Below are 21,682 nucleotides of genomic sequence, written 5' to 3'. Positions count from 1 at the left end.
CAAAATGCCTGCAGAACAGTGAATGGCGTTTCTTCCCTGGATTCACCTGTTTGCCTATTTGCTAGTGGTCAGTTGGAGACTACTCCAGTCACACACGGATTTTATGTACCTTGGCTGAAATGGGAATCACAGGTGTGTAAGGACCAAGTCAGGAAGAAGTCCTCCATGCTAGCATTCAGGAATGGTTTCACGCCTGTCGATACCTTCCCCCCATCGAAGTCCTGGGGGTATGTCCTAATTGCCTTTGCAGGAATTGCTGCACAGCAAATAGGAGACAATATTGTGTCATAGCTATAATAGATTACACATGGTGGATTCAACTCGTACAGAGCCTTTTTTTGATCCTTGTGCAGGGAAACATGAGAAGCCGAGAGCAGACAAACCCCCTAGATCTAAGAGACATAACTAGTTGCATTTGTAGTTCCTCCTCAACCATGTCTTAATTCATTTAAATAAGGCTTCAAAGTGATCTCACTTAGGTATGTGTTTAATTCCAAATCCATTTCTAATAGTACATCAGCATCTTATTATACCTTCTAGCTGTGTAATATTGTGTTTCAGAAAGATCTAGAATACTGGCCTCAGATATTGCCATTTTCTTTGGAATTTCTTTGTATTCATTACTAATTTATAAAGATCTCATTCTTTCTGTGCATGTATCTAGAAAAGAGGATTACTCTGCATTATTACATACACAACACATGACAAAATAGCCACAAGCATTTTAAGGAATATCAGAGCATTTAGTAGGAATGATTATGTTGCACAATTTTAGGGAGAGAATATAAAGGACTCAGATGGTCTCTCTGGAATTGCAAAGATTCCGAACAGTCAATGAAGAGGAAAATTAATTCTTCCTTATTAAGTAGAGCCATATGAACACCACATTTTCCAAGAAACAGAGCTTGTAACTGAGGAAGCTAAAATGCTCAAATTGTGTTGGATGGAACAGGAATTTATTCCATGTTATTCCAGGAAATTAAGAGTGGTTTTTGTTTTTGTAAGGAGAAAACAAAGTTTTAGCCATCAGACTTCAAAAAGAACATGGCAGCCTGGTAGTCATTAACATCAGTGTTTATAGGTTAGACTTAATCATCCAGTTATGGATCATTACATTTTTTTCCATATGATGTCTAAGCTAATATAATGCTTGAGTGTCAACAATGACATGATAGGAAGAGATTTTGATTAGTCAAAGAATTGGATATTATCCAGCTCTGAAGGGTTATGGTCAGTAACCTAACTGATGAATGAAGTTTATGAAGCCTTCAAACCGCAATGAAAATTTATACTTACTGTTGCATAAATGCTCGAAGATCCAACCAGCTCTGCTGCAGACTTGTCATAGTTCCTATGTCAGATGGTCCTACTTATTATGCAGTACCAGTGCATTAAAAATTTCCTTCAGGTACTGCCACAGTTACCTGTTAGCATGCATTGATCATTCGTGAAGTGGAGCAGGAGCACTGGAAGATCCAGAATACTCATTTTGAAGAATGGTTTCTGGAAGACAAAATGTGAACTGTGGTACTGCCATGAGAACCTAACTATAAAGCGAAGTGCATTGCATGCTCACAGTAAGCCTGCAAAAGAAACAGATAATACAAGAAAAGATGAAAGAAAAAGGGAGGTCATCTCTCTAGAGTGAGAGGGAGAATGGTGCAGTTCTCAGTGACCTACATCTTATCCAGAAAAATGGGTCTCTTTGTTTTGCTTAACCACTATTTGTGTTTCCAGTGGGGCCAGAACTTCAAGCCCCTGAACAAATAGTACCATCTGTCTGTTGGGTTGATCAGTACACTATCAGGTGGTTATAACCCCCTGGATTATGTACAGTGGGGTACACAGGCAGACAGCACAGCCAGAGTATAGATCGACTGAAAGAACAAAAGCAGCGTCTTGAATAGCAACTGCAGCTACAGCTGGAGCAGCCGCTCCAAGAGAAGAACAGAAAAGCCACCAGCTGTTTCTGCTCCCTGTCCCAGGTCTGGACAGCCCAGGCTTCCAGAGTGTGACTTTCCATCACCTTAGGAAGGGAAGGAGGGTTTCTCTATTTAAGAAAGGACTAGGTAATGACAAACTCGAAACCTTTCCGTAGACCATTCTGATGTGTTCCTTTCCCAGTTGTGTTCATTGGCACAGACCATCAAGACAGAGCTCTGCTTTCCAAAGGGCTCGGAGCATCATATCATGGAGCTTTTTGTAGTGTACTGAAAACACCCATTTTGGACCATCACGACCTTGTGAAAAAGGCTATCATGATTAGACTCTTGGCAGCTGGGGAACGTCTGAGCTTGCAGACACATGCCTTGGGATGAGAGGGGTGGAAGACAAGTAAGCAATCGCACTGAAATAGTTTTCTCACGTTGGTACCACACAACACCCCAGTGAGGGGAAGTAAGTTCATAAAGAACTTTTTTGGGGTAGAAGAGAATGTAAGGCTCATGAGGGACTCCTGGGAAAGGTCTTCTGTTTGAGGGCAGGACCAGGGACAGCCAGTGCTTATGAGGTTCAGAAAAAATCTGAATTTATTCAAAGCCAGAGAGATGATCACATATCCAGCCATAAATATAGACCCCTGCCACAGCAAATGAGCTGCTGCCTCTCATTAGTTCTCTCATTAGCCAGGGAGACACCTTTTGCTCTGTTTTTCAGGAATAGCTACAACGTATGATAAACAGTCCCGTGAGTGTTAATGTGTCCAGTCTCAGTTCTAGAGGCATTCGCTTGGACTTGTGCACTCCATCTGCATGCAGACTTTTTCTTTTCTTCCTGGAATAAAGGACATCTTTTGGTCTGAAAATGGACACAAGACACATCCAAATCCCTGGTCAAGTCCATGTGAATTTTCACTTGATTATCAGTCTGCAATGTTCTTGGATTGTGCAGATCTCAGCTTGCGACATTCACCTTCTCATTTGTGACCCAGTGCTGCACTTGAGATGTCCTAAATAGAAACAGGTGTGTGCTTGTCCAGAGCTTTAACACACCCAAGATATAAGTCCAGCAGTGCCATACCTTACACTGCTCACGGAGCAAGGTGAAGATTGGTGCACTGTGACATTTCCACACAGTGACTGTTTTGCGTGTATAATGGTAGAGAGGATGTTAAATTTGTAGTGCTCCCTCTGTAAAGGCCTTTGCCTCTCTGCTCTTTACAACCGAAATAACCCCTCTATATGTGGCCTACAATTTTCTGTTCTGGGAACCAGTAAAAATTAATTTTCTCTTGGCAAATGTGAACTCTTGAGAAGCTTCGGAGATGCAGCCAACCAAGAGCTGATGGAGACTCCAGAGTCAACACTGTACTTCCCCTGATTTCTGACTGAATCACCCACTCTTCACTCATCATATCTTACTGACTAACCCTAGAGTGCTGTGAAAGCAAGATGCTGACTTCCAAACTAACTGTGGATCTACGTGGCTTTCTTATTGCTGAATGAGAAATCAACTCAAAGTGCAATCAATATCCAGTCAGTGTCCTAGGGTGAGGTGCTGTTCGGTCTTTACACCAGGTTATAATCACTCAAAGACCAACCTTCCTTCCCATCTAAGTTTGCTGGCTGCCACTGAAGCCTGTTTAGACCAAGTTAGGACTGACATGGCCTGTCTCTTCGTTTCAGCTCTGCCCTCAAATGCAGTTAATATCAGTATTCCCATCAAAAACTTGTGTTTGCACTGCTGAGGTGGACCAGCCAGGAGCAGATGGAGGTCCCAGAGTGAATACATCATTTCTCCCAATTTCTGACTCAATCAACACAGTGGATGGATCTGGAAACAAGAGAATGCACAGGGACAAGAGCAGCCCAGCAAAGTGGAGACCACCATGGAGAAAGCTGATTTGACCCCTCTTCTTTTACTCTCTTTAAACATTCAGCTTTCAGAAGCCTGAAACAGTACTTGTGAATATGCATATTCTCAATGTTATTCTTTGGGTGTATTTTCCCTTCCAAAACAAACAGTGTGTTTTAGTCATTTATTAAGTTACTCCAAAAGTTTTTGCATGTGGCAAGGAGTTATGGAAGAGAAAGGTAGAATCTGAAAAAACAACCAAATAACGAGAAGATGGTTGCCATACCTGAGGGTGTCTGTAGGGGAGGTTCTCCTGACAGTCCTAACAGAGCAGTTTGCAGCAGAAGGATTATACGATATTGTCAAATACACAATAATTTCCCCTCTTCTCTGTTTCCTTCAGAAGACAATACCTGGGTGAAATACAGTCTTTCCGTCTGTCCATATGTCTGTCTATTAATCGGGAAAGGAAGAGATCAAAGATTTCGGAAAAGTTCTGTGCATACTTTATCGAATTTTCTTTGATCCTGTGATATTGATATATGGAAGTATTTCACAGCCAGCTAAATCTGTACCTACTCTTCCTTGCTTATATCTAATATTTTAAATCTACTTATATTTGGGTTCTTGTGTGTTGTTTGTTTTTTTTTTAACTTTTATCCCCCGATGCCAATAAAGCACTCCTTTTCCCATCTTGTTTTGCCATTGTTTCTCTCCATCCTTTGTACTCTCCACTTGAACTGCCAACATACGTCCTTTTATTCTTACCCTTAAGACTTCATTTTCACTAGGGGGAAAAAGGGTATTTTAAAGTCAAGACAGAGGACTTGGTATCCTAAGATGAGGTAGAATCTTTGGGAAGAATGTTTAATTCTGATAGATGTTGGCAGAACTGATTAAAGCCTAGGGCAGCCCCGGGGTTTACTTTGACCCACTAACCCCTGTGAAAGCTATCAACTACTCTGTCTTCATTAGGGCTAAGCACTGTGGTAGCTAATGCAAGTTAAAAATATATTTTTTTTTCCTAGGGAAGATACAACCTTAACATCTCTGACTTGAGGTTGATTTATAACTCATTTGCCATCAAAGGCTCTGCTGCCTGCCTGCCTACAAGGGATCACCCTTATTATTGTGCTCAGTGAGGATTAGGAAAAAAAGGATTAAATATAAACTCTGTGCACATTTCAAGGAACTTGTATTTTCTGTGTTATTAATAGTTTGAAGCAAGAGTTTGGATCTGAGCATAGATGAGGTCTTGGATTTTGTTTCAGTCACTTTTGTGTCTCCAGTTTTTCTGTTTGCATCTCAGTGGTAGATGTACAGCACATGCAGAGAAAAGTTCACATTAAATAGAGATTTTGGCAAAAAGAGTGAGGGAGTCATGATCAATGCAGTACTGAATTTATGTTTTTAATCACTGGACCATACGCAATCCAAACCTTTTAGCAATCTGTCTTCCATATAGAACGTTTTGGGGTTTTTTAATATTTAATGTCCTGGGAAGCCAACATTTTCTACACTGAAAGATGAGACATATATTTAACACACCAGAAAGCAATATTAAATAGAATAATAAGAAATAATTCTGATGAACTGTAGTAAAGAAGCCTTTGGCCAGTTCTCAGGGCAGAAAGGGTAGGACTTGGTATCCAACCTTCCCCAAATACAGTAGATAAAGACGTCTTCAGGGAAGAAAATGAGCATAAGTCTTTAGTATCATTTAAATCTCAGTTTAGCCCAAATTTGATAGTTTAAGTGGGATTAAGGAGGTCACTGGTAGTGTGCTGTCCCTTTGCCAGGGATGATCATAGTGTCCTGCCAGGAGCAAGGTAAACATGTAGCATTTCTTCTTTGTGATTTATCAAATCTTGTTTTTCACCTCTGATTTTTTGTGGGAAATATCCAGCAACCTTGCTCAGTGATATTAATCACAGGGGAAGCTGATATCAGTCAGAGTTTCACAGAGTCAGTGTCAGATGCTACTTGTAGTTGGGCCATTTGGGAAACAGCAGCCCACTCATCACAGTGGATAAATCTCATTTGTTATCTAATTTTCTAGTTTCTCTACTTCCCCACAGTGGCATTTTACAACTTGATTGCAGGTCAGTTGTTAGACTCACTAGTAGGACATTGCCTTGTGTTTATACATCCAGGGGAAAAAAAAAATGTTGTTCTCTGGGACTAGAAGGAAGCAGAGCTGGTTTTGCAACCTTTCAGCTTCTTCATTCTTTTCAAGCGCAGAGTTGACTAAGCAGAGTTATTAAAAGAATTCCTCACCCCCAAAAGAAGTGCGAGGTCGGGAACATGAGTCAACAGCGGTTGGCTGTTTATTTGTCAGAGACCTGCCTGTTTGTAAATCCACTGACTGACGAGGACTTCTCCTCTTGCACCACGTGCTGGAGCAAGCAGCTTTCCCACGAGATGCGGAGCTTCTCCCCTTCGGTTATGAATGGCAAGGTGAACACTGGAGTGGTAGTAGTCAGCATTCTGGTTGCAAACTTGCTTCTCCTATAATGGGACATTTGCAGGTTGTAGCCTTCTTTATGATAAACCTTTGGATTATCTGTATATGCAGTTTTATTTGAAAAACCTACAGTAAGGTGGGAAGGAACTTTGATAGGCTCTCTTGCACAGATGATTTACAGCTGTGTTTCATCTTGGCAAATGGGAACATAAATGATTTTTATGGGGCCTGTGAAAGGTCAGACAACCTTGCTGTCACTGGGCCTAAATTTGCTCTACAGAAGGGACACTCCCATGGATATTTGTTCAGGGATCTGCTAACAGAGAAAAGTGGAAACGAGGTGATATGGTCCATGCCCCTGCCCTGAGGCAGAAGGAGCTGTATTAGCGTAGTTCCTGACAGATATTTACCAAATTCTGAGCAAGTCTGTTGTGCATGGAACAGTGGAATGCAGTCTTGGGATGTACTGTGTCTTCTTATTTCTTACTGAGTCATAAAGGAAGATAGGAACTTTTTTCAAAACCTTAATTTCATGTAGTATGAAATTTTGGCACTGAACAGACAAATATAAGAAAAATTATTGTAAACTGTGATGACAGAAAACTTGACATGGTCTGTGCTAGTATTTGAATGGAAAGAGAAGTGTGACTCCACTGAGTGGAGCAATAAGCTGGAATATTTGCCTTGTCCCATAGGCCAGTAACCCAGAATAGTGACTAACCTGCCGAGTTGTGTATGTGTAGGCTTGGAGCATGCCCCAGCCTTATGACAGCTTTTTTTACTCCGCCGTCGCAGTCACTAATTAACTCGGCAAAGGCACAGAGGAAGGGCAAACCACAGTTCCTTATCGCAGGGGGCTCCTGTCCTTGCTGGTGTGATGTCTCTGAACAGGAAGATTCCTTCTTCTCTCCATTGCAGCAACCAAACCTGGATACTCCTGGCTGCAATCAGCTGCACGGTTCTTGTCTGATGCTGGAGCTTGTATGGTCTAATAATCATTAGAGAGCAGTGCTCACGAGATCTGACAATTATTTCCAGCTTGTGGAGTGACTTTGTAACAACATCTATTTTACTTCTGTACGTATCAACTGAAGGGGAGCTGATTTCTCTTATGAAATTCTTTTGATTACCGACTATAAAGTGCGGATAAAACTCAGTGTCATTACATACAGACTCTCACGTAAAGTAAGTAGGATTTTTTGCTAATTGAACCCTTCTTAAATAATAATCTTCAACTTGTGCCTGAAAAATATCTTTCATTTCTTTCTCACTGTTTAGAAAAGGGTAAAACCTTCCTGTTCCCTAGCACAGGAAAACAAACAAAACTTCCAGTGTGATTGATTGGAAAAACTCAATTAGCTGTCATGGCTATAATTACTACATAAACACAGTCCTGGGGTAGAGACCAAGTGTGCTGGAGACCCCTTCATGAGGCCTCAGTAAACTGAGGTAACCTCCATAGCCTACCCAGTGAGTGATAAATAGTAAAGTGCTAACGTACGGGGGTCCCTTTCTGTGAGGTCTGCAGGCCCTGTTACACAGCGTGGGCTCCTTCAGAGGGGGTTTAATTCACTGCTCGCAAAATCCCAAAGGGCAAAAGTGGAAAAAAGTTTGGAGTCGTTGCTGCAGTCAGTTCTTATTGTTTCCCTGAGAAAATTCCTCTTCGCCTTTCGCATCTCAGCTCTCTTCTTGAAGCAGACTTTGTTTCCTCAGCATATTAGAAAGCACAAGTTAGGCTCCTAAGAACAAACGCTACTTTTGATGGGGGTTAGTTGCTTTTATGCTGTTAAAATACTAAGCCAGAAAGCAGATTTGGAAAGCAGCCTGCATGCCTCCCTTCCTTCCTCCGTTCCTTCCTTCCTCCTTCCCTTCCTCCCTTCCTTCCTTCCTCTCTCCCTCCCTCTTTTCCTTCTTTCCTCCCTCCCTCCCTCCCTCCCTCCCTCCCTCCCTCCCTCTCTCCTTTCCTCCCTCCGTCTCTTCCGCATTTAAAATTTCCACAAATCCCTTTCTTCCTTGAACACCGTACATCTCTACAGTAGTGTGGCAGGCAGTGAGGCGGCCACAACTGTCAGATTCAAAGTCCCTTTCTGCCAAGTGTTATCTGTTCACTGATTTTATCAGCCTTAGGTCAGGCTCTAAATGGGACAAGGTGCTTAAAAGCAATTGCAAGGTGCACAACAGAGAGTGTCGATACTATTTCAGGACGATATTTTCCAGTGAGGTACGATTTTTCCTGATGTATGTTAGCACAGCACGATAAGGGGTGGTGAGATGTGCTGGGACATGCCCGCGGGAGAGGGGCTGCAACGCTGATTTGCAGATAGCACCCAGTGAAGTCTTCCGAGCTTGCAAGCGTGCTGAGGTCAGGGTGGTGGGTCACCCACCGATTGCTCTGCAAGCGTTTGCAGGATACTGCCATTAGTTGAGCTGGAGGCTGAGGGTGTGGGATTTCTCAGGTCGGCAGCTCTGTGATGCACCGCAAGTAATTCAACAAACACACAGGGCAGAAGATTACGTTGAGTGATATAACAGAGGGGTAACTTCCTTGTAACTGAGACGTAACCTACTGTAGCATGTCAGAAAGCATGGAAATAACAAGCACAGCTGCTCTCAAGCCATAGCTGTTTCCACAGCTACATGAAGCCACAGTTAATTAGATTTTGTTTATTTTTCAGTTCAGAGTCTCCAAATGTGGGTTAACTTTGAATTTCCAGATGTGTAAAGTGGTAAAAAATGCCACATGTTTTCAACTTCTACCATGCAGCTATGGAGTGAGCACAGACCTGAAGTTAGAAATCTTGGTCACTGATGCGGTTATTAACTAGTGATAAATAACACCAGTTAACTACCTGACAATCAAGTGGTCCACGCACTGGTGAGTTCACTAGTTAAAGGGTCATCATTCTTTGTGATTTAGAAAGCTAGAAAGAGCCGCAACATCTCCAAATTGAACTCCAGGATTCAAATCTCACTCACCCTGAAAAAGAACCCCTGCTTTGGCTCTGCGCCTGGCCAATATGACATTTTAATGTCAATATGCTCGAAGGACTCTTGGAAGATTTGTAACAGCAGTCATGTGTGAGCTGTTCAGCATGTCTACTTTGCGGGTTGTTTTAAGATGCTGTTGTCCTGGCTGTGTGTCGGTGTGTTGTACGGGCAGGCAGGGATGCTGGGGGGGGGGGGGGGGGGGGATGGCGCAATTGGAGCTGCAGGAACTGGGAGGCTCTCCCAGGGGCCAGAGCCAAGGCAAAGCAAGGTTAGATGAAGACACTCTACATGGCTCTTTATGGGTAGTGCCTCACCTCTTCCAGTGAGTACTTTGCAACTTGTATTTTAATGTGTTGTGAGTATACTAAACAATAGGCTGCTGTCAGCCCCTCCCAGGATGGTCACTGCGTTCCTCATCCAGCCCAAATCAAATCACCCACTTTTTTCAATAATGCACTGATTTATAACCAAATATCTTGGCTCAAAGTGCAGACTCCTGTCTCTTTCCCCTCCTGCAGATACTCTTTGCACTCCAGTATGCCCCCTAAATTTCCAGTTCAGATGCCCAATTGGCAGCTGGAAAAACACTCTGCATTTAAACAGAGAAAGGATCATAATAGTTGTGAGTTATTAACACAGGGAATTCACATCCCCTTGCAAATGCAGAGGGCAGGAGGGAATTAACACAGCCTTTTCAGCTTTCATAAAGAACAAACAGCTCGCATGTCCAAAAGCCTGTTCGTGTCTCTACAGCTGTGTCAACTGGGCTAATAACATATATTCCTTTTCTTTGCAAACCCTGAGAACACAACAGTTGTTTGGGTGATGGGGGAAAGAATATTTGTTTTTGCCGATTATTTAGTTTATTTGCACTATGGTCACTAGTTAAAGTAAACTGAAACAGGAAGGCCAAGGGAGTTCCTCTTTCTTATTCCTTTTTTTTAAACTCCAGTGTGTGTCAACTTTTTTAACTCATTACGATTTTTCAGCATGAAGAGTTTAAGGCCAGACCTTGAAGATCTGATTCTTCTTCCACTGAACCTGGCATAACTAATGGCTTTAGGTGAGGTATTAGCAATGCACACTAGTGAATGTTGAAAGAGAATTATTCACTAGGGCCAATGTTTTCAAAAGTGTCTAGGAATATTAGGTTTTCTCCATTTTTCACTACTCAACTTGTAACACTTTTAAGTGGCCAGACTTTCAGTTGGCAGCAGTGTACGTGCTGCAGTCTCCATTTCTGAAGTCTGTACTTGTGGACTGATGCTGAAAAATTGGAGAAGGTTCCCGTGAAGACTTGCAAAAATTATTTGAGGACTGGGAAGCATGCTACAAACAAGACTCAAGGATCACCTTCTAGGTGGTGGATTGAAGAGAATGCCTCTGAATGACAACACAGAGAAAATAAATATGGTTCAAGAGGACTCTACTCTTGGGAATCAAGTCAAAAGCACTGGAAAAACTCACCAAGGTGAAGTCTCTCTGATGTTTTAAAGAAGAACCAGAACTATCTGTTGTTTTTCTATGGGATATGTGGTGGTACAGTCATACCTATGGGACCCGAAGGAAATAAATTGAGAAAGTCGCTCGAGAAGTGAGACTATGCACACAACCAGTTACCACAGAGTGCAGTGCAAGTTCATACCCTTCTTATCCCATTGTAACTGGTTCATCCGTTTTATTTTTTGTAAGCTTAGAAACTGAAGAACCACGCTCTATTGAGTTGAGTTATAATTACATCAGTGTAAGAGACGTACTCCAGTATCTAGGCTATGGTTTATTGTTTAAATAGGTAAAAGTCTTCGAGTGCTGTGTTGTCGAAGTGACAATGCTGAGTGGAAAAACCACATAAAAGCACTAGGAGTGGTTTGTGACTTGGAGGGAAAAATGCAATTAGCAATTTTCCAGGCTGGATTCCCCCAGTGGAATCGCTAATGTTGCAAACAAGGATTTATCCAAATCCAACTAAAACACCTTGGCAGTTGCAGAGGGTAAACAAAATTTTTATCACCCTTAGAAAAATGGATGTTATTTAAGTAACTATTAGCAAATTTTTTATGATCTCTCATGGGACAGCAGGAAGCAGAACACATCTAAAGTTAATTTTGCACGAATGATCAGAATGGAGAACATTGTGTGACTTTATAAGCACAGCAGGGAAGCTCCACTAGATTTCTTGTATTTGGCTAGTAACAAAAACTACACATTTTTTGACTAGCAGGTGTCCTTGACCTTAGTCAGCCTTAATTTGTAAACATCCTTTCTACAGCTGTGTGAGCTTTGAAGTGTCCAACTTCTCATCACTATCCAAGAGTTGACTTCAGAGCTTTCTTCTGTTCACTGTTGGACTCCTCCAGGAGCCTGACAGTGCCAGTCAAATTCTGTATTCTTGACTGGGCATCCTCATCATTGGACTTGTGCTGCAAAAAGGAGGAATGATCATTCAGGGATTTCAGATTGCTAGAGAGCATTGATGAGATATAAGATACTTATATTTGCTGCAGTGTGTAGTGTGAAAATAGTTTCCAAATTGGAAATCCTTTCCATATTAGAGATGTCTGTGCCACTCTGACCCATGATCTCCTTCTTCATCACAGTCTGTGAGGGATAAATCATGGCTGTCTCATGTTTCATGTCTTTTAAACCACAAAGGGCAGCACTAATATATTCCAAATTCTCCTGCTTACTCTGAACCACTTTTGTTCTCAAACTCAGTCCTGAATTAAGAGCGAGAAGGTATTGCAGTTGTGCCTGATGAGGAAGGTATATCCCATCAGCCAGTAACTAGATTGTTGGGAGAATACAGCATTTGTATCTTCTTTATATATGTACTACTTTGAGTTTGGGAGCAAAGAACATATAGTTTTTCTTTTGTAATGCAGGTATTACACTGAGAGTGGTATGTATCCAAGTCAAGAAGATGATGGACCGTTTTTTCCTGCATCAGCCTTTGGTCTCTTCCACTTTCTTTAGAATTAAGGACATCATAGATAAAACAATCGGCGCTTCATCACTGACCTGTGTGACACCAGTGTATTGTCCTCATACTGTGGAATGTATTTGAGGCACATATTTTCCTGTTTTGTTTGGCACATTGTTTGGGCTGTTCAAGGACTGGGTCATCACAAATGCAGGCAAGGACAAAGAAGTAAAAATGGGTCTACCAAGGCAATGGACTTTAGCAAGTATAGACTAATTTCTTACCAAGTACACATTGTAGCAGGTCACAAAGAGGTTACTGAAGAAAAAATAAGCTCCTAGTTTCTATGGTGGTTGTGTTCATGTCTAGCTTTCTGAGCTATAAAACTGATTCCGCCTCCAGGAAACAGCTGCTGTAGAGCTGGTAGGTCCTTTCCTTCTACCAAGATACAAGCTGTTTGTTGGACCACTTTTGGTTTTTGTATAGTTGTTGATTTTGAAATGTGGGTGGCCCTGCAATCTCACTTCGATTTACCAGTCTAAGGTGAGGGAAACTTCTTATGGCCACCGAAAGTGAAACATAGAGTGATTGTTGTCCCACTGTGCTGAAGGCAATGGGTCACTTGAACTCCACATTGTCTTCAAGAAGCATAAGCTTAGTATTGCACAGGACACAATAAATTTGCAACTTTGCCATGTACTAAATTCCTCTCTCTTTTTTTAGCCTGTCTTGGTGATAGATAATAAAATCTTCATAATTTGTTTTGCCACAACTCTGTTGCATAACAACCAATCAGCAAAAAAATAGCTTGGGCTGTCTAAGTATGACAGATTAGACAATACCTGTAACATATGAATATATGTCAGATCACAGCTGGAAGAAATTTGGCCTGGCTCAGCAGAATTCACTGATAAAATCATGGGCAGTTACCAAATCACCTGGTGGAAACTGACACCAGCAAATTAATCTCTTTCCAGTGCTGCACCCTAACCACATTTACCACGTTTACCCTGACAGAAGTTTCCTCTTTCTCCTTCCCTACCTGCCCAGTTGCAGACCTAGAGGTCTGGGCTGTGATCTGGAAATCCCTGCCTGTGCTGACCCTGTCCCTGGATTGTACTTTCTGGCCTCTGGTCCCAGGACGGGTTGACATCTGCTGGGCTGCACAGCTCTGACTTGAATCCCAGTCTTGCTCTAATGGAAAGTAAAGAAATCTATTAAGGGATTTTATACTGGGAGTTCTTGGGAAAGACATTTTAGAGTTAAGATCTGTGGGATTGGTTTTTGAAATTGATAAATCAGTCTTAATTTTTTCCCAGTTGTGTTATTTCAGGTTCTTGGATGCTAATTCAACACACAAGAAATCAAAGTCGTGCACATCCACTTATATCTCAGATCAGTTAAATCTGCAAAATGCCTGTAGACATATATTTCTGTGCAGCAAGTCAAGTGTGAATCTAAATGATAGAATGCATTTTTCATGATGAAGTTCACAAACAGATCTAAGAGAAAAACTCTTGTGGGACTGTCTGGTATGTAGATGTGAAGTTGTAGTGGGATAAAAATGTTTAAATGTAATTGTTCTGTTGCATTTGTCTGTCCAAATTTTGAATAATTCTTTAATGCATTTCAGATGTAATGTCAGAAAATACAGAGAAGGTTATTAACATGAAGAACTGAGAGATTTTTACAAGATACAGTAAAAGAAAGAAAAGCTGTAGGCTGCTACAGTGTTATGAAGGTTCACTCTTCAGTTCATGAAGTTCTGTGGGAAAGTGAGTCCGTAAGTACAAAAACCATGTATCTCTAAGCCCATGTTCCAGAAAATGCGTGTTTGTATTTTAGTAATTCTGACAGAAAGCATGAGATCATCCCTGCTGGGCAAAGCAATGTTTGTAACCTTTTCACACAGGCTGCCCCTGGAGATTCCGTTTTCCACATTGTTTAATTTGCACAAAATAGATTATACCAAGTTCATCATTTTTTCCTTCTGGGATCAGACGGTGTTTTCCCCTATGAGATACACATTTCAGTGAAAAGCAATTAGCAAATGAGACACTGAAATTTGCTCAAAAATTTCCATGAGCCTTGAATATAGTCACTAATAATTAAGGTGATTCTCCACTATAACATCTTTGATGAAATTGAGTATTCTCAATTTTCTGAGTTTCACGATATTCATCATTCAGCTGGGCTGAATTTGGTTCTCACTTTCCACTGAAGTTTTGTCTGTGCTGCAGCCCCATCTGCCCCTGGTTCTGCATGACTGGAAATTTGTACTCAGGTGAAGTCACGCTGGTATGAAGACTTTTCCCGGTGGATACAACTTAGTGTGTGTATCATCCTGACTAATTTCATCCATCTAAAAGTTTGTTATCTACTCTAAGTTTCTGCTACAGACTGTGAGAGTCCTTTAGAGAGTAATTCATCCTGTCATAAGACAAATGCTGGATGCATCTCACTCTGACTGTATTTCTCTACATCCACACAATGTGAAGAACATCCAGAGGGTTGCTTTATCTGCGTGTCTACTTTTAAATGACTGAAGTTAAGTCAGAAGGAGGTCTGAGGGTCTGAAAAGCAGACTACAGGCTTGCAACCCATGGCCACCATGGCTTGCTCAGTCTGTGGCCAAATATCCAACACAATATGTTTCCTATACAGCTGTATGTTGGGACACATTAAGTACTTCTACCTACTTTAGCCATTGTCCATTCTGTGGGTCCTGCTTGTGACTGATTTCCCCAAATGAGTTGAATACAAGCTGCTAGAAGTGGTCCGAGTTCCTGTCCTGCAGGATCTTCCTCATGCTTTCTCCACTGTACATCAGCCCAGATGTGTCTAAGCAGTGAAAACACAGTACGGATTCTCCTTTGATGGTGGTAAGTGAAACCTGCACATGCAGTCCAACTTGCACCACGTCTGATCATGAGTACCACGTTGCTTTATTACATGGGCTCTAATGTGCAGAAATATGACATACAAATATAAAAAGAGCGCTCAGCTTCTAGTCAAATCCTTAGTTGGTGCATCATGGCTGATTAGTGTAAGCCTTGTGTTTACATCATCTTGACAACATGGTCTTACTTACCGTACTGGAATGAAAGGATACATCCAGCCTCCACATATGGGGTACATATGCTGTAAAAAGGGCAATTTTGCTGAATTGGCTTCGTTGAGTAAATTACTAAGGCATGACGCTGATTATCTAAATGGGAACGCTAGCCTGAAAATTAATAATGTAACTTTACAGGCTCATTTGCTGCCCAGGTGAATTTCACTAGAGGGGCTTCAAGCAGTGAAAGTGCACGTGCATGTGACATATAAAATGCACCTGTTGAAATAATGTTTCTTTTCCTAGATGTTATATTACAGGGGCATAGACTAATTTCACTTTTAAAAATCCTACCCCAATTTAAATGCTTCCCCCTTTCCCCCCCCCCTCCTGTTGATCTTAATAAAAATCTCTTCATTGAGGGGACTGGTTATTAGGGGAACAAATAAACTGCCCATAGTCAGGAGTTCGTATATAGCACTTTTCAACCATACATCTCAAAGCAATTTGCAGTAAGAGGGCACGTATCCCATTTCGCACATGGTGAAACCAGAAATTCAGAGACTCAAGAAGAAAGTCATCACAGAAGGCTTAAAATACAGTACTGCTTTTTTTCAAGCATTGCTTTTATGTAGTAGGTGTAATGTCCGTGCACAAATGCGATCATGTAAACTGACTCCCTTTAATATGTGATATGTACGGCCAGTCTTGGGAGGAGTAAGAGAAACAGGAAAGAATGAATGACTTTTGCTTAAGTTGTGATTGCTGTGAGTTCAGTGAAACAATCCATTCCTTCCTCCTTCTATTCTTCTTTATGACTCTCACACAAGACTGGTTAGAACAAATGGATTGCTGTCAGCAGCCCGTAGAAATGAAAGCGTAGTAGAACAAATTATTTTTCCACTTGATCTTCAAAAATAATCAATGCTAAAATTTTTATTGCAGCATGTACTTGTATCAGTCTTTGTTGGAAATCGTAATGCATCACATATGGTTTGAACAACAGATGTTGGTCCGTTGCATTAATATTTTTGTTGGTTTCTCCTCAGGGCTGATACTTCACGTTTCTGAAAGTTGCAGGATCACTTCCGTGTGCAGAAAAGGCCCCATCTCGTCACCTATCCCAGGCTGGTAAAACAGCAGGCACATGTTAGTGGATCCGGCTGTGGGAGGGCAGGTGGAGAGCAATGGGAAGTCTCTGCTTGTTCTTGCACAGCGATTTGCTTCAGTTGCCAAGCTCTGTTAAATAAACAGCCTGTGCACCAAGCAGGAATTTCACTTGTACAAGGAGGCTTTTCTTTGAACCTTTCCAGGTGGGATTTTTTTCCAGTACAAGGCTCTTATTTAATGCTCACACTGCCCAAAGGCCACAGGCAGCACTTCTGTGCAAACTTCAGAAGACATAATCCCTGCCTTAAACACCTCATGGTCTGAGCACGCAACAGTGCCCAACGGCGAGTGGAGAGAGTCCCACAGATGCCACCAAGGTGACAGGTGCCTGTCTTGCTAGGTCCTGTCACTTCCCTTCAGTGGACAGTGGACTTTTGTATTTACTTTGGGTCTCTTGTGTCTGTCAGGGAAAGGGCAGGAGGCTGGAAGAATGAGAACATGGAGCAGGAGAGCACTGCCAGTGGGAGACAGAAAATAAGGACCAATATGGGAGAGGAGATTGGAGCAGAAACCATTCTTCCAGGTAAATTAAGCCCTTCTCAGACTTTCAGTTTCCACCACTTGTTTTCAGAGGCAGTGATATCCACTGGAGTAGAGTGATATCCACTGGAGTGGCAGACATCTCTCTTCAGTCTTGTTTTCGGCTCTTACCGGTGACAACTTTTCTGCTTCCTCCTTCTTGGATGTCTGAGGTCTAAGGTTTTTTGGGAAGGATGTGAAGAGCTAAGAGGGAGTCCAGAAGGACAAAATACCTAGCATCTAGAAGGACAAAAAGTCCTCTAGCATTACTGGAATCAGGATATCTACAGAGACCTCATGTCCCTGAGCTAGTGGGGTTAATTGTTAAGTTTCCAGTCTCTGGGAGATGCAAACAACACTATGTTTACACATTAAAGTACATTATAACCTCTTGTTTAATTATCTCATCAGAAATTATTTCTTCTGCTTGTAGTATGACATCTCTCTTCCACATCTTCCATGAGGAATGCCATGCAGAAGTTTGGGCACAAAACAAAACACAAAGAGATAAAAGAAGCTGAGATGGAGATGTGCTTCAGACACCAAGTTGGCCCTGGAGGCCACTGCCCATCCTTGACTTTTTCTGCTGAAGAGACAACACACCTGTAGATATGGTCTCCAGAGCTGTCTTGAGCGCAGGCTCATGCAGCTGGTCAGGGGACAACCACAGACACCTGGATGTAAGGCAGACTGCCAGCCCAGCCCAGCATTAGGTCATCAGCTTTACACTGAGACCTGGTTAAGATGGCCCACACCAGTAATCACAGTTGACGTTCATGACTTGAGGGTGGTCTTTGCCTCTGTAGCTCTTTGGCACAGCTATGCACTGACCAGCAGGGCACAGCTTGGGATCATCTGCTCCTGAGCATAGTGGGCAGCCACAGTACGTGGGATTCAGCCTGGGAAAGCTGTTCACTGCTGCTTTCCCTTTTTTTTCCGTCTCTTTTCACCCTCCCCAGGTAGGGATTTTATTGGAAGCAAGTGAGAGGTAAGGGAAAAGAGTGAGGGCAGTCCAGCGGCTCATATAAGGAGCTCCTTCATTACTGTATTGCTGAAAAATGTTACTGAAGTGGCCGGCTCCAGGAGGTATATAAGGATAAGGATCTTACTTGGAAGGCTGCTTCCTTACCAATTCCCAGAAATTAACAGAATTTAGGCAATAATCAAGTACATTCAGTACCATATGTCAGAGCACATCGTAACACACAGAAAAGGGAGCCTTGTTGTGCTTCGTGCTGCAGTGTCCGAGGCACTTCAGTTCAACACCTCTCTTTGCTTATTCACATCACATCAGAGCAAGAGCAAAATGCTATGTCAGCCCCGGGGCCAAAAGTTATTGGCATTGCTTTCAGCGCCGTTCTTTCATGTGGGGAGGGTGTGGTGACCTATTGGCGAAAGCACCCCGACAAACCTTGAAGACATGAGTTCAGCCTTGCAACACGCATAACGTTTTCCCTCTCCCCTTTCCCTGCGTCCGACACAAGCGTAAAAGAGTACCTGGATGCTGAGGGGTAAGGTGGTGGCTGCCTGGGTGGTGCCTGTGACCTTTCCCTCTGCACCACTGGCTTCTGAAACTGGCTTGTGTTTCCTGATGGGCTGTCTGGGCTCGATCAGACCTTTGCCTCTCGTGCTGCACAGCATGATTTGTAGAACTGCGGTGCAGCCTCCTATAGTCAGGACTGCCTTTAACTTCTCTGATAATTTTTAAGCTATCAGAGGAGCTGTTTCATCGGGGAACTCCAAGCACCCGGTGGCAAAGGAGCTATAATTAGGCTCTTCTTTGCTGGCAGCAGTTCTGGATGTTGGGATCTGGGTTATGCCATAATGGGGCAGAGTTGGCTGATGTTTTGGGGGATTACACACTCTTATCTTCTGCAAGCATATCTCCATGTTACACAACCAGCAAAACCACCCTGGAATCTGTGTGTAACTGGTTTACTGTACATCACAGACAGACCGAATTCATTGTGGCCAGGAAGAAGAGGGTGAAGGTAGCGATGGTCAGAAGACAACATATGGATGATCCTTAGACTTCTTTTGGCATATAAAGTCTTTAGAGTGAAAACTGATTTTACTTCAAGGGTGATTTGTGTCCTCAATGCCTATTTGGTTTACATGGTAAGGTTTTGGTAGCAGGGAGGGGCTACAGGGGTGGCTCCTGTGAGAAGCTGCTAGAAGCCTTCCCTATCTCTGATAGAGCCAATGCCATCCAGCTCCAAGACAGACCCACCTCTGGCCAAGGCTGAGCCCATCAGCGATAGTGGTAGCACCTCTGTGATAACATAGTTAAGAAGGGAGAAACAAAAGCTGTGCAACAGCAATTGCAGCTGGAGAGAGGAGTGAGAATATGTGAGAGCAACAACTCTGCAGATGCCAAGGTCAGTGGAGAAGGAGGGGGAGGAGGTGCTCCAGGCGCTGGAGCAGAGATTCCCCTGCAGCCTGTGGGGAAGACCATGGCGAGGCAGGCTGTCCCCCTGCAGCCCATGGGGGTTAACGGTGGAGCAGATATCCACCTGCAGCCTATGGAGGTCCCCATGACGGAGGAGGTGGGTACCTGAAGGACGCTGTGACCCCGTGGGAAGCTTGCACTGGAGCAGGCTCCTTACAGGACCTGTGGATCCATAGAGAGAGGAGCCCATGCTGGAGCAGGTTTGCTGGCAGGACTTGTGACCACATGGGGGACCCACACTGGAGCAGTCTGTTCCTGGATGACTGCACTCCATGGAAGGGACCCAAGCTGGAGCAGTTCGTGAAGAACTGCAGCCTGTAGGAAGGACCCACATTGGAGAAGTTTGTGGTGGACTGTCTCCTGTGGGAGGGACCTCCTGCTGGAGCAGAGGAAGAGTGTGAGGAGTCCTCCCCCTAAGGAGAAAGGAGTGGCATTGACTATGTGTGATGAACTGACCGCAATCCCTATTCCCTGTCCCCCTGTGCCATTGGCGGGGAGGAGGTAGGGAAATGGAGAGTGAAGTTCAGCCTGGGAAGAAGGAGGGGGGGGGAGTATTTTTAAGATTTGGTTTTATTTCTCATCATAGTCTGATTTAATAAATTAATATTTAATTAATTAATAAATTAATTAATAAAATTAAAAATTAAATTCCTATATTTTTTTCCCCAATTCAAGTCTGTTTTGCCTGTGACATAATTAGGGAATGATGTGTCCCTGTCCTTATCTCGACCCATGAGCCTTTTTGTATATTTTCTCTCCCCTGTCCAGTTGAGGAGGGGAGCGATAGAATGGTTTTGGTGGGCACATGGCATCCAGCAAGGGTCAACCCACCAGACAGTGGAAATACCACCTTCATAAATTCTACTAAATACTTCCCCTCCAGGACAAGATCCCTGATCCTCAGGCCAAGCTGCTTGTGCTCAGACAGCTCAGGGCATTGGATTCCTCCAGTGTACCATCCCCTCTGCATTGCATTTGACTCTGGGTCTCCTGTAGGCTCCACGTGGTGTCACCTAAGACAAATTTATGATTTTACTTATTCCCCCCCCCCCCCCCCCCCCCGCTTCCCCAATGTGAAGTTTCCATGAGAGTTGTGCTGGAGCTTGTCAGAAATATCCTATGGGATGTAAGCGAGGGGTTGCACTGTGTGCCCCGGGATGTGACATGAAGGTGCACAGACAGCTGAAGAGCACTGCAGGACTTTGGGAGGCACAGGGAAATGAACCTGCTGCAACCTTACCCATCATCCATTGTAGACCTCGATTCGAAGGGGTCCTTAGTTTTGACTATCTTCAGATCTATAAGCCACTTTTTTTTTTTTTTTTTTTTTCCCTAGGTGGTTCACTGCAAAAGAGAACTAGGGAGTATACCAGCATTTGGGCAGTTTTTATGATTGGCAGTTTGGGGTCCAAAAAATAGCTGGGGAGCTCTTACTTACTTGAAGAGCAGTGTAGGGTGAAGTATGGGTACATCTATCCCGTGCACCAGGCAATGATTCAGACATCCTGCAGGCAAGAGCTGGTTTGAGCTGCCATGTTCACCATCCCATGAAAGGGATACGGGAGCAGCAGGATCTCTTAGTTCAGCCTGGCTGCTGTGCTGCCTGGTTTCTGCGCTCAGCGGTAGCTCCGGGTATAGATTCTCACAGATGTTCCCTCAGACGAACAGTCCCAACTTAACTTGTGGTTCAGGCTCAATATAAAGACATAAACCCAGATATCCTGCGCCAGAGCAAACAGCAGTCCAGCCCAGTATTTTGTCTTGGGTGGTGCCAAATGGACACAGCTAGGAAACTATACAAAATATTGCAAAAATCAAGAGGTATTTTCTCAAATGTCCTCCCAGTCTTCAGCAATTTACAGCTCATCGTCCTGCCAAACCAGAGGCACCATCTGTATATTTAATTGCCTTTGATAGATTATGAATCCCTCCAGCATCCTTGTGAAGATGTGTGATCTTTTTGACACCCATGGTGAGGAGCTCTGCGGATTAAACAGCTTCTGGTGTGAGGAAAAGTGTTCTTCATTTGGTCTGACCCTACTTCCAGGTAATTTCATTTTTCATCCTCTGGCGTGTGTGCATTCAGCAGGTGGTGTATATTCAATCTGCATTCATCCTTTCCCTGATTTTGTAGGTTCCCATCAAGCCCCCTTCTGGCTATCCTTGTCCAGGATGAAGACTGTCACCTCTCTTAGGCACTGTTTGTACAGAAGCTGTCCTGTGCAGCTTGAATGCCTTTTATTATCTTTTGTTATCTTTTTTTTTAACCTTTTCCAGTCTATTATATCTTTCTGTGGCTGGGGTGCCACAACTTTCAGGACACAG

Source organism: Vanellus vanellus (genome assembly GCF_965231255.1).
Source record: "Vanellus vanellus genome assembly, chromosome: 2".
Lineage (NCBI taxonomy): Eukaryota > Metazoa > Chordata > Aves > Charadriiformes > Charadriidae > Vanellus > Vanellus vanellus.
The sequence above is the reverse complement of the archived record's forward strand: the minus strand, read 5'-3'. Positions refer to the sequence as shown.